This window comes from Lepisosteus oculatus, unplaced genomic scaffold, assembly GCF_040954835.1.
Source record: "Lepisosteus oculatus isolate fLepOcu1 unplaced genomic scaffold, fLepOcu1.hap2 HAP2_SCAFFOLD_56, whole genome shotgun sequence".
NCBI classification, from domain to species: domain Eukaryota; kingdom Metazoa; phylum Chordata; class Actinopteri; order Semionotiformes; family Lepisosteidae; genus Lepisosteus; species Lepisosteus oculatus.
The window spans coordinates 140963-155838 of NW_027168106.1; the positions used below are offsets into that span (position 1 = coordinate 140963).

Genomic DNA, 14876 nt, shown 5'->3' on the forward strand with positions numbered 1-14876 from the left:
TACAACTGTTATTATTGATCACCGAATTATTGTACTTGACATGACTACGTCTATGACAGGCAGAGAGAGTGCTGTTTCTGGTGCGATCTTTTGCAGCTGACATTTCACTGTTTTAAACGAACAAGAAATTAGATTGCTCATAAATCACTTATTCTATATAAATACAGCGTAATTGCCCTCCGCAAATCCTCTTTTTCTTGTTCGTTTTAGAGACCTTGATCGAAACTGATTTTAGATGTCAGAAAGGATTTCTTTTCTCTGTATTTCCTACATTGCTTTGTCGAGATTTTAACTTTATATCTAGGCTCAGATTGCAACTATAAATCGTACACTAATTAATAGCAGTAAATACTGATGTTTTGCTCCCTCTTACCACAAAAATATATATGTTTTGTAGCTGGGATGAACTTTATTTTGTACGCGTAGCTACTGCGATTTGGACACGAAGCGGTTAAAGATGGCGGCAAATCAGGCACCCAGAGAGGGGGGGGGGGCGTCTTCTCGCCTCCATAACTAAAATGCCAAATAGGAGTGGCTTAAGCGACATACACAGTCGTGTAACTGACAGTTTGAGGTAGCCTATCGTGTAAATTTCGCTTTGTTGCTGATAGGTTAAGCTTTCGAAACTCTGCCCCAAAGTCATGTGACTGATTTTTCGCCCTGTTTCGTTGGTTAAACACTGGTTACCTTCCAAGGTAAACGTTGGTTACCTTCCAAGAGGTGAAAGATGAAACTTTTCCTTTTATCGTCAACTCAGTGAATGTCTTTAAACTTTGTAAAACTGTAACAAAGAATAAGTTAAAAAACTTATTTTCATTGGACCCACAGAAAAGTCAAAGTTGTCCATAGAAATGCCCGTCCAAATCAGAAATCTACAGCACACAGGCAGTGTCGTTTCGGGACATAAAAATGAAATCAGACTTTACTCAGACGAATTGCCCTTGGTCACGGACATCTTGCTATCAGTCACTACAAAGATGTTTTCTCTCGTGCCATGGCTTGCCTGACTTGCTTCTTCAGCTGGATGGCTTCTGGCCGCTGGTCAGGATCGTCAGCCAGCATGTCCTGGAGCAGTGTCCTTAGCTCCGTGCTTGTGGCTCTATTAACTTTCAGGGGGATGTGGAACTGCATCCAGGGGTTCTCATGCAGGGCCTCTCCAATAGGCCCTGACAGACATATGCTCCTGTATCGGAAACACACTTTAGTTCAATTCTAAAATATTTCTCATAGGACTGAAGGAACCTTTGCCTGTTAAGAGTTAACAATTAGGTCCTCAATAACTGTTTTACGGTTTTCCACACTCCTGGCTGGCCAAGGTCTCTTTAAGGTCTCTTAAGTGGAGGCGTAACTCATGTATCCTACATGTGATTTAGCAACATGAAAGGGAATAGCTTCTTATCAGATTATGGTCTTGGTTAACTGCCTAAGGCTGACCTAAATGCCTAACTTTCTGACTTTCTTTATACCTTACATGTTAAGAAGCTTCTTCTGACCAATCAGAAATGTATGCTTTATATATGAACTGTAACGAACAGTTCTTTCCGGACCCTATGCGGACGACACAGTCCCACGGAGTGGGGGAAACACTAGGGAAACGTCATGCAGGAAAACGGGGCTGAAGACAGGGGGGCGTGTCCAAGGTGCGCTGGTGCACGGGGAGGTGTGGCCGAGGCGAACAATCCGAGAGTAGTCCTTAGAGTATCCAAAACACACGAATAAGTCCAAAACCATGAGATCCATCAGAAGAAGGATTAAAAACCACGAAGGCCGGGTCGGAACCGGCGGACGGGGAACAGGAATGGGAACAGAGGTTAAAACCTTAACGGGACCAGGCGCTTCCAGGTCCCGGACTCGCACGATGCGGAAACCAGATGCAGAACCCGGATGAGCATCAGCGCCTGACTTTTAAGGTGGGCTAGGTAAAAGGGATCAGGTGCACAGAATGAAGTCTTTAGTGAAAGGGCTGGAGCACCCTAAAGGAGGGGGGACTATAATCGTGACATGAACATTTTGCTCATCAAAGTGAGTGCGAGACAAGGTTAACAGAAATTAGCCATGGCAGTAAATGACAGCATATTTTTTGGTTCTTAAATGGTCTCTACCTGGCACACCTGCAGTGCAAACTGACACACACTGTTTAGAGAAACAGCTACTCTATTACTAATATTAATGAAACATTTCTTATTCTATGGAACAAAAACAAACAGTAAAACTAAAACACAGATCTCTTAGCTTCCTATTTCATGAACCAGATGACTGAATGACCAAGCCTAACTAGTAGCCAGAACCCAGTTAACCCTCCGTTACGCAAACTTTAACCACACGACAGGAACTCCTTCAAACTGAGTGAAAATCATAAATGGATCCATAACTTTACATCAATTTACTATGTTGTGCCAATACCTGCATTTACATTTAGAACGAATGATGTCATAGAACCAGCATCACACCAGTTCCAGGTGTCTCCAAGGAGACAACAGAACTTCAGTTGTGTTTGCTAAAATACACACTTTGAAACATACTGTAACACTTAGTTAACATGTCTGGTTTAGTTGAAGAATCGGCTAAGGTAAGTTTCAGGTTTTAATGGTGGGATGGCACCTGTGCTTTTTTCCCCCAACCGCTAGAATATGATTCGCACCAAACCCAAAAGAAATACTGCACAGTTCAGGAACTTCATCAACCTAGCAACTGTAAAATAAGCTTACAAACAACTGAATTGAAATGCCAAAAAGTTCAGAGAAAGGCACAAACTATGTTTACTTGGGGTTTACAAAATTAAAGCTAACTAAAACTGTAATGATAAACAATCATGCTGCCAATGGACAGAGAAATATCATGTTTTTTGAATAATGTATTATTTGTTATATAGGAACCCAGTATAAGGGAATCCCTTGCGATCCTGTCTGCAGAGATAAAGGTAAGTCTTTTTTTCTCTTTAGCTCTGTCACTCCAAGAAATATAATGAACATAAATATATTTGCCAATCTTTTCATAGTAATCCAAACAACTCTGCGTGTATCTGACATTTGTAATATTTATCTACCGCAGTATAACTCTTCTGGCAAGGCGATTGGTATTGTACCTTGAAAGAAAACTGATTGGAAATGTCATGTACTCTATGGTTTCTATTGATGTCAAGTGGCAAATGTTGACTGGTGATGTTATGTGAATCTTAGGAAATGGTCATTTTTCAATCGAGTCTATGTTTCTCAGAATTTGAGACAGAGAGGTCAATCTCTGCAATCCGAGCTGAGGGCATTTCTTGGAATGGAAAGGTAAGAGTAACGTGTTCTTTGATATTCTCTTAAGACTCTTCGCCAGATTTTACGATGAAAAATGTAAATAATAATAACAAACATTATTTTATATAGTGCCTTGAAAGGAGGCTTCTTTACAGAATGACAAAACCAACTACAATAAATAATACACAAGATATGCATGATGACAATACACAGTTAGAGGAGACAGTAGATGGTCATTGTCAGTGTATTCTGAAGGTAGTTTTCCAATTTTTTGGAACGGGGTAAAAGAGGCCACCTCTACTAGAATCTTTGTCCTAACCAAAAATGTAACAAAGTATAATAATAAGATTAAAAATAATAATAATAAACTTTATTTATAGAGCACCTTTCATACAAATAGTGCTTTGGTGCTTTAAAAACCAAGCATAAAAATAAAATATTAAAATTGAGAGATATACTTTCAGTTGTCAAGGAAAATACAGCAATACAGTAAAGCAACATACATGTCAATTAAATAAATAAAAATTAGGAAAGTCGTAATAAAATAAGAACAATTAAAGAGAACTAAAAAAAGAAACAGAAATAGAAAGAACAAAGAACCACTTTAACTAAAAGCAACATTTTCAAATGTTTTTTAAAACAATGTACCGAGCTTGACTGCCTAATAAAAAGTGGAAGTGAGTTTCATAATTTAGAAGCATAAAAACAAAAAGCAGCCTCTCCACTCTTTCTGCATTTCACATGTGGTATTTGCAGTAGGCCAGTATGTGCAGATCTAAGGTCACGTATAGGAACATATGAAGACAGACATTCAGTAAGGTACAGACGTGCTAGGTCGCTTAAAGCTTTAAAAACAAGTAAAAGAACTTTCAAATTTATCCTAGATAATACAGGTGACCAGTGAAGTTTTTTTCAAAACAGGAATGATATTCTCTTTCTTGTATTTGTTAGGATCTGTGCTACTGCATTTCGAAAAAGTAGTAAGGGATTTATTGTTTTCTTGGGAAGCCCACAAAACAGAGCATTATAATCATATCCACATCAATGTGAGCAATGGAGAAGTCAAATTAACGTGTCTAAATATAATCTAGTTCTATCCCAGGGAAGAGGGCTGTTGCCTACACAGACGACAAGACACAAAACGCTCAACTGTGCAAAACACGCATAAGGACATCAGTCAGGAGGAACAAGGTAAAGTGTTTTTACTTCTTCACCATGGTCATGTAGTTTCACTCCAAGCACTGTCATATGAAATAACTGTGGAAACGACCTCCCCAACATTTTGGGTGTTTGCATTTTGCTTCAATGAATTTTAACCTTTTCTTTTAGACATTAAGAGGAAGGACACATTCACCCTTGGTAGAGATTCAGTTGTTCTATGAGATGTCAAGGTGAGAATTAACCACTTCAGGCATAAGTCAATCCACATGACCGGAAATGGGGCAATGAACAGGATATGGGGATTTTGCTAGTTATAAAGTACAATAATCATCATTAAATGATCTAAGACTACTGAAGTATAAGCTGTGTCCCTGACTGATTAATTAGCAAATTCATCTTCGTAGAGTGGAGCTACACTGAATATGGGGTGAGATAATGTAGGGAATGTTGGACTTGTAATAACTAATTGAAGGATAATAATAATCAACGAAAGTGCTTAAAAGTATCAACAAATGCCTTCAAAGTACTTGACACGTACTTTGCTTTCAAAAGTGAAACATAATTAATGCTTACTTAAGATTTCTCTTGACTTCTCAGGAGTATACTAACTCCAAGGACAAGTAACATCACAAACCATTATTTAAGTGCTGATGTTGGAGCTGCAATACCAAGACAAAAAATGATACAGGTAACACTGCTTTCAGATGTCTAAGAATTGCTAAAATAGTATGTTTACAGAGCATTCAGAGTCTCATAGAGAAAATAAGTTGAGAATATGACAAGTTCCTACCATCTCAAACACTGCCAATCTAAAACAAAAAGAAAATACTTGAACGCCTCCAGTAATCAAACACAAACCAGAACATATCAGTGCATGACAATGAAATGTAGTCACAAAATGATTCTACCCTTTCAAGTCCCAAAAAGGACCGAGGAACTTACCAGAGGCGATCCCTGGATTTCAAACACAGCACAATGTAGCCAATGTAGGGGAGAAGATCACAGAGAGCTCTTCTCAGATTGCTCAGAGTCAGCCCCAGGACCCTGTCCTGACTGAAGCAGACAAAGTGGTCAAACAGGTAGGTAGAAATGAGTAAGGAACAGAGAGTATGGTTATTCTTGCATTGTTTTGTTCGTCTGTCAAAGAAAAGAGTGCTTCTGACTTTTGTCAATGTTCATCTTTATTTTAGGAGAAGAACAAACGGTGGTATCACACTTTGCTCAAGTGTATGATACCATGTGTGTACAGCAGACATCACCAAACGAACAGGAGACACCTGAGTAGAGAACAAGAATATGAAAAGACTGATGTAAAAAAGCACCAGGAGAAATCCATTGAATATGCACAATCTCGTCCAGTATTTCAATGAAAAGTTTCAGTGTTGTTTTTAGTGTCCTCGTATTGCATACATTTAAAACAATGTGTCTTGTTTAATGAACAATTTCATTTACTTTAATAAAAAGTGTTGTTTACTGTAGTCCTAGCACGGATGCAATTGTTAGAAAAAACGTGAATGAAAAAGTGAATGTTTCATACAATATGGGTTTGTGTTAACCCACAAACCTAAGTGAAATGTTTGATTACATTTACAAGACATAACACATAGTTCAGTTGAGTGTGAAAGGGAACGACAGAGAAAGTCACAAAGAAAACATTGGTGAAGGACATGATGAATGTTTTTTCTTTAGCAATTACAAAAAATAAAGAATTTTTCAACAAGATGTCTTTCTATAGCGAGTTTCATTTGAGATAGTCTTTTCTTAGAAGTGCAAGAGTGGTATTCCCTACAACTTATTCCCCAATTTGATCATTCTCAGAAATTAGGAGACAGAAACCACACCTACTGTAATATTAGACCTTGTAACAAGGCAACTAGGTTTCAATGGCTCAAAAGGTGCATAAAGAGGCTCATGTATAATGACCTCCAGTGTCCCACAGGTTTCCCAAATCATTTCTTAAAGTATGGAAAAAGAGGAAATAAAGTGTCTACAGAAAGCGTATACCCCCTTGAACTTTGTTCAGTTTGTTGCGCCAGTGCCAGAGTTTCATGCAATTAAATGAGGACCTCTTTCTCACACCACATATGTTATACTTTCAATGGGAAAAAAGGAAATATTAGAATTGTATACATTTTAAAGCCATGTGTTCATATTTGGTAGAAGCCCTAACAACACCTAAAAAACACCTAACAACGGGTGCAGGACCGAATTAGGGCAGTACCCACTATTGATAAACATACAGAAAACAATATTAAAGTACTGGCTTTTATATTAGCCAGACACAGCTGGATGAGCTCTACCAGCCAGGACAGGAGGCTCTACTGTACACAGAGAGGGGAGGGAGGGGGGAACAAGCTGCCCAGCCGTGTGGAATGCTACAGAACCCTAAACAGACAAAACATACTACCCGAATATTTGACCAAGATATCCAGACACAGCTGGATGAGCTCCACCAGTCAGGACAGCCTAATAAGATACACTCCACAGACATTCACAACAGTGATATATCATAAACACTTGAATTACTTATCTAGTCTCTCGAAACAAAATTTCGAGAAAAAACACATTGCCCAACGTTAGAAACCACCTTGCATTACATTGCTTGAAAAACAGTTTATGTCGAAGGAATTATGGATCGGGAATTCTTCGAGGAAGTCGTGGTCACACAGCATGCCACCCCATATATCAGGGAGCACATTGGATCAAGGCACAGTCTCTTTCAAGACAACGATCCGAAACACACAGCAGCAAGGGCGAGGCTTATAGCAGAACGAGTGAACTGGGTGAAAACTCCAGCCGAATCTCCAGATTTAAATCCAATAGAGATGGTATGGCATTCGCTGAAAGACTATGTTTGGAAAACTGCTAAACCCAGCACAAAGCAAGAACTGATACTGATACAATGTCTGTTGATACTGATACTGTATGAGTAGGGCTGTTTCATCACTCCTTTTTTTTTGTTGCATACAGCAGTACTTCTTATGGTAGTACTTAAGTACAGTACAGTAGGTACTTACATTAGTACTTCTCACGTTAAAAAAGTTAGGTGTTAGCATAAACTATTAGTAATAAATAATATTAAACTTAGCACTGTAATAAATTATGCTAATATTAAATTCGATTCTGCTCTGAGAATGTAGGGGGAAGGAAAAATGCCAGTGGTCTTTCCACTGATGAACTTGTGCCTGATGAACAACTCTGCGTCACACCACACAGCTGCGAGTGCACCTCACTGTGCCCGGCCACCTCTTCATCATACAGCTACCAGCGCACCTGACCATGCAAGGCTACCACTGCGTCACAGAGATGCCAGCACACCTCACCATACCAGAAAACCACTGCGTCACACACTTGCCAGCGCACCTCACCGTGCCCGGCCACCACTGCGTCACACCACACAGATCCCAGCGCACCTCACAGTGCTAGGCCACCACTGCGTCACACAGCTGCCATCGCACCTCACCGTGCCAGACAACCACTGCGTCACACAACACAGCTGCAAGCGTACTTCACCGTGCCAGGCCACCACTGCGTCACACAGCTGCCAGCGCACCTCAAAGTACCCGGCCACCAATGCGTCACACCACACAGCTGCCACCGCACCTCACCGTGCCAGGCCACCACTACGTCAAACCACACAGCCGCCAGTGCACCTCACCATGCCAGGCCACCACTGCGTCAGACCACACAGCCGCCAGTGCACCTCACCGTGCCAAGCCACCACTGCGTCACACAGCTGCCAGCACACCTCACCGTACCAGACCACAACTGCGTCACACAGCTGCCAGCGCACCTCACTGAACCCTGCCACAGCTGCGTCACACAGCTGCCAGCGCACCTCACCATGCCCAGCCACCACTGCATCACACAGCTGCCAGCGCACCTCACCATACCAGGCCACCACTGCATCATACCACACAGGTGCCAGTGCACATCACTCTGCCCGGCCACCATTTCATTACACAGATGCCAAGGCATCTCACCGTGCCAGGCCACCACTACGTCAAACCACACAGGTGCCAGTGCACCTCACTGTGCCAGGCCACCACTGCGTCACACAGCTGAAAGCGCACCTCACCGTGCCAAGCCACCACTGCGTCACGCATCTGCCAACGCACCTCACGGTGCCCAGCCACCACTGCGTCACACAGCTGCAAGCGCACCTCACCATACCAGGCCACCACTACGTCAAACCACACAGATTGCAGTGCACCTCACCGTGCCCGGCCTACACTTCATCATACAACTGCCAGTACACCTGACCGTTCAAGGTCACCACTGCGTCACACAGCTGCCAGCGCACCTCACCGTGCCAGGCCACCACTGCGTCACACCACACAGCTGCTAGCGCACCTCACCATGCCAGGCCACCACTGCGTCAGACCACACACAGCTGAAAGCGCACCTCACCGTGCCAAGCCACCACTGCGTCAAACAGCTGCCAGCACACCTCACCGTGCCAGGCCACCACTGCATCACACAGCTGCCAGCATACATCACCGTACCAGGCCACCACTGCGTCACACAGCTGCCAGCGCACCTCACCATGCCAGCCACCACTGCGTCACACCACACAGCCGCCAGCGCACCTCAACGTGCCAGGCCACCACTGCCTCCCAGAGCTGCCAGCACACCTCATGCCTTGTTATGTGAAACTTTAATTCTCTTTTTAGGATTTTTTGAACATGGTCTTTTTTTCCCCCAATCAGAGGCTCACCACAATTCACGCTCAACCACTTCACAGATCTACTACACGCACCTCAGGATGGTGACGTCACTGCCTTTCATATGGAAACATTTTGACACCGCGCTCAACAATCTTAGGAAGATCACAAAACAAGCCTGCTAGCCTGGATTTTACCTAAAAAAACCACGCCCGAGAAAGTGAAGTACTGTAGCATTAACTAGCAAAGGTGTTTTGCAGACATAGGCACAGTACGTAATTCAGGCTTTATGAACTCTAATAATATTGTTTCGGCTGTGAATCCTTCTTCAGCTGTGAGGGTCTTCAGCTCATAATGAAATGCTTGGAGTTTGCAATGTACGGCGCTCTGAACGAGTTCAACTTTAATGCAGGAAAAATGGATTTCCCAGAAGCTATACTGATTCTTATGGAAGCCCGTTTCCGCCAGGGAGTAGAAAAAATGCGCCCTGGTATTCTCTGGGATGCAGTGCAGTTAAAACTGTTCACTGTTACTGACCATACTGCCTGCCTGCGGGCACTTTTCCTGTCCATGGGGGAGGGTGGACTGTCTTTCATTAGAAGGTTAGCCTATTCTACTCGGAGAATGTAGAGGGGGTGGAAAGTGCCCGCGGTCATTTAATTAGTATTACAATTCGCACTGATTCCCTTGCGAAGATATTGACATAAGAATATTCGTGCGTGGTCAAAAAATGCCATAAAAATGACAAAATGAAGGCTGTGAAAACATTCACAATGTGCAGTATACACAAAGAACATTGTTCTCACAACTCGAGAAGGTTTCGTGAAAACTTTATATCATCACACAAAATAAAGTTTTTTTGTTTACAAAGACGATTACAAAGAATGTGGACCAGGGTAATACTTTGAGTTTACAGCTTGTCCAAGGTCATTCATTATTAATACTATTAGGGATATCTTCGGTAAAGACTGACAGCAGGAACATTCCTGTTCTTTACTCAGCAGCTTATTAAAAACAGGGTGTTCAAAACGTTTTTTTTACCCAGAAGAGTGACACAGCTTCGCGTTGTGAATCTGTTATTCCGTATTTACAAAGAAAGTGGAATACAGTAATACTACCTGCTATATAGATACATATTTTTAGATATTCAGATCCTTAAATTAATATCATTATTCATTTCTTTAGATACGTGATTCCATACTATATTCCCTATTACAAAACCAATAATTCCAGTCCTGAAATCTGATTGGCTGACACACATTCGAAGAACATACTGTAACACTTAGTTAACATGTCTGGTTTAGTTGAAGAATCGGCTAAGGTAAGTTTCAGGGTTTAATGGTGGGATGGCACCTGTGCTTTTTCCCCCCAACCGTTAGAATATGATTTGCACAAAACCCAAAAGAAATACTGCACAGTTCAGGAACCTAGCAACTGTAAAATAAGCTTAAAAACAACTGAACTGAAATGCAAAAAAGTTCAGAGAAAGGCACAAAATATGTTTACTTGGGGTTTAAAAAATTAAAACTAACTAAAACATTCCAAACAGAAGCCGGCCTACCTTCTTTTCTTTGTACCTGATAAAGATGAGGATGGCTTTAAAGATACAGCTAAACTTTTGCAGAACCATTCAAGCGCATTGTTACTGTTTGCTGTAGAAGCCAAAAATATGAGAATCTCAAAATCTAAAAATCTCATGGCGTCAGAATGTACAACTTTAAAAAAATAAATAATAATAATAATAAACATTAATTTATATAGCGCCTTGAAAAGTGGCTTCTTAATAGAATGACAAAACCAACAACAATAAATAATACACAAGATATGCATGATGACAATACACAGTTAGAGGAGACAGTAGATGGTGGTACTAAACACAATGAGAGCAGAAGGATGAGGTGAGTTTCCCGAAAACAACTAATCTTAGAGACTATCGAGCAACTTTACGATGTACGTATGTAACGTACGAGCTACTTTTTCGTGGGTTTCCCAAACCCCTCTTAATTGGTCATTTCACGAGCCAGTATAAAGTACTTCTTTGTTAACCCCGCCCCTGAAGTCGCTTAGCAAAAAGCATCACAAGTCGATTGAAAAACAATTGATTGACAATTCTTTCATTATATGGTGTCGGTTTTGGTCCTTCAGTGGGATGAAATAAAGTTGTGAAAAGGAATATGAAGTAAACTTGACATCATAGTTTAAGCAAAAGCATATAGATAGGCACAAAAAGGGACCTTATTGTTTCTAAGAGCAAAGAAAAGAAATTCAGGTGGGTAGCTGCGTCAGCATGTGTAGGCTGCAAAGGAACAAGTAATAGGTTTATTCCATACTGAAAAAAAAGAAGAAAGAGAACACAACGTTTCGGCCGTGGAGCCTTCTTCAGGTGTGAGAGAGACAGGGCAGTAGGCAAAGGTAAAGTAGCGGGAGAACAAAGGTTGGGAGGGAGGAGGAGTGAGAGGCGGGAGCAGGGGACAGAAAGAGAGGCCAATCAAGAGGTGTGAAGTCAGAATGGGTGCAGAGAGGTGTGAAATTAAACTTCCAATGAATGGAGAAAATTTAAAAGAACAGTAATCTGTCATTAAGGGAAGGGAGAATGTGTGATCCTAACTGCAGAATAATTTTAGTTTCGGTGGTTTTTCTGATGTATGAGTTCGGAAAAACGTCTTTGAGAACACAGACGGAGAGATTATAGTGGTCGTGGCCGTCAGAGGTGAAATGAGAAAGAAAAGAAATGACTGACATGCCGTAAAAGAAAACCAAGATTAACTGCGTGGACAGTGTATGCGTCCCGCACGACGTCCTTGATTTAAACTTTAAAGCAATATTTTTTGGCGCGCTGCCATAGTTAAGAATCAATATTTCATGAGAAAAAACTGTTATTTAGAGTTATTGGGTGTACTGGAACTCAATGGAAACATGAACTACTAAGCTTGGCATGTGTCACTCAACAAATACAGGACCTATAATCAAATTTAAAAACAAGTAGATCTAAGCTTTACCGTCAACAATCACGACAGAACATCAAACGGTGTTGGAACTACGCGGTATCGACCGCGGGTTTGGGTACGGAATGGAGCAGGCGTGGGACTCAGGAATGGGGCTGAACAACACATTTATTAACTCGAATCGGGAAAGGTACACACACAGGGACAGGGGTTACAGCTCTGCACCTTCACTAACACACACACACACCTGAAGGGAAGAGACTGTATCCCAGCCTCCGTCCCGCTATACAGTCCGGTAGAACCCAGGTGCTGCTCTCAGCCCGCCTTGCGTGCGCATGACTAAAGCGCCCTGCGTGGCGCTACATTATAAATACATGTTAGGCCCAATTATTTCACTTAAATAATGCATTGCTGCATTTCATACTGAAAATAATATCATCTAGTCAAGTATAAAAATGAATATGAAATATACCCAGGATGACTCATAAATTCATCACTGTATAAATACATGTTCTTTTTTCGAATTTCCTCTGACACAGTACAACACAATATCAAAGTCCTTCATATAAACTCTTAGTGTCCTGTATTCCCAGAGGATGCCCCTGCCGTGAAGTGACTGTGCTCTGTCTGGCGATCTCTGGCGCTCAGGGTGGGCAGGAGGAGGCCAGTTTAAGAAGCACTTAGTGATGAACGAGCGGGTCGGGGAGCACGTAGATGACGAAGGATTTAACGTGCTACTTCAGTTACGATGGGTTTTGGGAAACACTCGTCAATTAACGATCGAGCTTAAGAGCGAGTTTACGATGTTCTTAGCGCTACGATGCTCTCGGGAAACAGAATCATAATATCTAGAAGGATTACCATATATAAAAATAGAAAGAATGATATATGATATATACAAGTAATTATATCATATCATATATTATTAACACCATACCCACCATCTATGTACATTCACATGACCACACATATCAGATCAATATCAAATCAATCACAATGATTAGAATGCGCGCAGAAATCGCCCCTTTCTCTTCCCATCTTTCAGCACATTATACGTCCTCTCCACGATACAAGCCGATACCCGTTATCTTACTCTACAATGCACCTTTTCCCGTGTTGTACGTTAACATTTGGTTCATAAAATCGACACACCTGAAATACTAAATAAGAAAGAAAACAATTATAACACAACGGATGACAGAGCCTCTAGAACAGAAAACCCGTTGGCGTCACACACGCTGAATGTCTCTCTCTCTCCTGCTCAGCAAAACACAACATGTGGGTCAACACCGTGTGAGGCATTAAACATCACCTTCGTGCATTACCGCGATTCATCTGGAAATTTTTTGGCGCGCCTTCTCTTTAAAGCCCTGGCCAAATATGAAGACAGTACGTACAGTTATAATTCAAACGGAATTAAAAACTACACATCCCAGTTACCATGGTGGTGCTTGTGATCATTGCGTTTAACCAACGAAACAGGGCGAAAAATCAGTCACATGATTTGGGGCAGAGTTTCGAAAGCTTAACCTATCAGCAACAAAGCGAAATTTACACGATAGGCTACCTCAAACTGTCAGTTACACGACTGTGTATGTCGCTTAAGCCACTCCTATTTGGCACTTTAGTTATGGAGGCGAGAAGACGCCCCCCCCCCCCCCCGGGTGCCTGATTTGCCGCCATCTTTAACCGCTTCGTGTCCAAATCGCAGTAGCTACGCGTACGAAATAAAGTTCATCCCAGCTACAAAACATATATATTTTTGTGGTAAGAGGGAGCAAAACATCAGTATTTACTGCTATTAATTAGTGTACGATTTATAGTTGAAATCTGAGCCTAAATATAAAGTTAAAATCTCGACAAAGCAATGTAGGAAATACAGAGAAAATAAATCCTTTCTGACATCTAAAATCAGTTTCGATCAAGGTCTCTAAAACGAACAAGAAAAAGAGGATTTGCGGAGGGCAATTACGCTGTATTTATATAGAATAAGTGATTTATGAGCAATCTAATTTCTTCGAGACACAGCTGTATGAGCTCCACCAGTCATGAGATAATGCTCTACTGTACACAGAGGGGGGCAGGAGGGGGGAACAAGCTACCCAGCCGTAGGTTTGAAGCTGATACCCCGCTTGATCCTCTCCAGATACAGCTGAATGAGCTCCACCAGTCAAGACAGGAGGCTCTACTGTACACAGAGAGGTGCAGGGGGGGAAACAAGCTGCATAGCCATGGGGTTGACCCTGATACCATGGATCCTCTCCAGACACAGTTGTATGAGCTCCACCAGTCAGGACAGGAGCCTCAACTGTACAGAGAGAGGTGCGGGAGGGGGGAACAAGCTGCCCAGCCGTGGGGTTGACGCTGATACCCTGGATCCCCTCCAGACACAGCTGTATGAGCTCCACCAGTCAGGACAGGAGCCTCTACTGTACACAGAGAGAGGCGGTGGGGAGAACAAGCTGATACCCTGGCTTCTCACACAAACCTTAAAATCACGTAATAGGTTTATTCCATGCTGAAAAAAAGAAGAAAGAATACACATTCCATAGGAATCGGTGCCTTTATATAGCGCCTTTAAAGGTGGCTTCTCAAAGCGCCTTACGGGATAAAAACAACAAAAACAAAAACAATATTGTTTTCCATTGCACTTTGACAGATCATCTTTAAATCAATTGTTGATTTAAAGTTTGACAGTAAATGTTTATATTGTAAAGCATACAGCCGCCATTTCTTTCTAAGAATTAAAAAAATTGTTTGCGCAGTCTAAGAGGGGGGGGGGGGGGTCTGCTGACAATCCCCCATACACTCAAGTGAAATATGAATAACCCCAATGTAAACAGCGTATTTACAATTTGTTG

The 14876-nt window shown here is 41.8% G+C and overlaps 1 long non-coding RNA gene across 1 annotated transcript; it reads left to right on the forward strand.

Moving 5' to 3' along the window:
- Nucleotides 1-4572: 4572 nt before the first annotated feature.
- LOC138231337 (uncharacterized) lies at nucleotides 4573-6061 on the forward strand. The gene is made up of 4 exons (XR_011186608.1): nucleotides 4573-4636; nucleotides 5004-5094; nucleotides 5324-5485; nucleotides 5597-6061. It is a non-coding gene; the product is annotated as an uncharacterized lncRNA (long non-coding RNA).
- The last annotated feature ends 8815 nt before the right edge of the window (nucleotides 6062-14876 follow it).